We start from the raw sequence: 1,525 nt of genomic DNA, 5'->3' as shown, positions 1-1,525 counted from the left end.
GATCGGATATAACAGGACATTTTCTCTACACCCATCATCCCTGTTATATCAGGTTTCCACTGTATTAGTATGTATTGTGATGGGCTACGATACCGATGCTTTTTTTTTGGGGGGGGGGGGGATAGAGGTATAGACTCAGTCCTGACGAAGATGGACGTTCAAATTTGAAGCCAAGTCTCTCCGCTGATTTTTGGAACAGATTCCATTGGTCAAATACATGATCTAATCAGATTGGATCTAATCGAAAAAAAATGAGCTGGCCGATAAACAACATATCTGCTTTACTTGATCAAAATAAGCTTAGAAGTCTATTTAATTTCCTATCGTATTCCACAGGCAAACAATGGAATATTTGGACTATGCAATATTACGAAATACGTAGGCTACTATAGTCTTTTGATTGTCTATTACATTAGCCACCATTTTCGTCAAATCTACCCGATCGTCACCTTGAAGATCAAACAATGCTTGATTTCGAAGGAATTGGTCTATTTATACTAAATTAAATGGCAACCTTTGTCCTCCCATGAAAGACACACTGACCCCCCTCAAATTATCAGACCGTATTAAACAGAGATTTTTTTTATTAAACTTGCTGTAGTGCGCACACTGAGAAGGCTATCAGTGTGGGCAGGGGTGTTAAACATGTATAGTAAAGTGTTTCGGTGATTTTTCTTTTTTTAATGTGTGTGTTTTTACGCTCCCTTCGACACAGTTTAGATCATTGATTTATGAGGCGGGCTCTATACGTTCTTACTAACCGTTCTTCTCTGACCGTCTAGGGCGGGCTTTTGACCTTCCTGTCAGGACCAACCCAGGCTGAGAGGGATACAAAAACCCCAACCCAAAATACCAAGATACTCGATAAAAATTCCTCCCCACTCGGGAATCGAATTTGGATCTCTTGAGTGCGAGAACGAAGGGTCTAACCGCTGCACCACAGACGTCGGTGAGTTTTTTTGTTAGTTTTTTTTTCTTGGTAAGGGAAAATCCGACCCCCAGATAGATAAGGTGAGTCAGGCTGGGTATTACCAATTATAAGATTGAAATTTTAAAAAAGTATTTGTTTTTGTTTTGCTTTTTGTCTCTTTTTTTTCGTTTTATTTTGTGGTTTTTATTTTTGTTTTTTTTTTAAAGTTTTATCACTGTTGACTCGTTGTTCTTGCTACACAGCGGATACGAGACGAGATAACAACAATCAATAAGAACAGTTCTAAGAATTATTGACGCCCAATCTCTGACAAGAAGACAAGGTGGTGAACATGTTAGTTTTATCAGTTCGGGTGGCTCTCGACTGCGCTGGGAGTGGGAGCGACCCGATTTCGAATCCCTGCACGAAGCGGGGAAGGGGTGGGGTAGGGTGGGGTGGATGGGGATTGGGGAGACGTTTATGTGTAGAGGGTAGGCTCTGTGGTGTTGCATGCAGAGGAGGCAAGTTCCAATCCGCCCTATCTCTGTCTGCCTCCCGGGATGCTCAATCCCACTCAATCCGTGTTATATATAAGGCCGAAGCAGCATGTTGCAT

Source organism: Aplysia californica, unplaced genomic scaffold (genome assembly GCF_000002075.1).
Source record: "Aplysia californica isolate F4 #8 unplaced genomic scaffold, AplCal3.0 scaffold01057, whole genome shotgun sequence".
In the NCBI taxonomy this organism is placed as follows: domain Eukaryota; kingdom Metazoa; phylum Mollusca; class Gastropoda; order Aplysiida; family Aplysiidae; genus Aplysia; species Aplysia californica.
The sequence above is the reverse complement of the archived record's forward strand: the minus strand, read 5'-3'. Positions refer to the sequence as shown.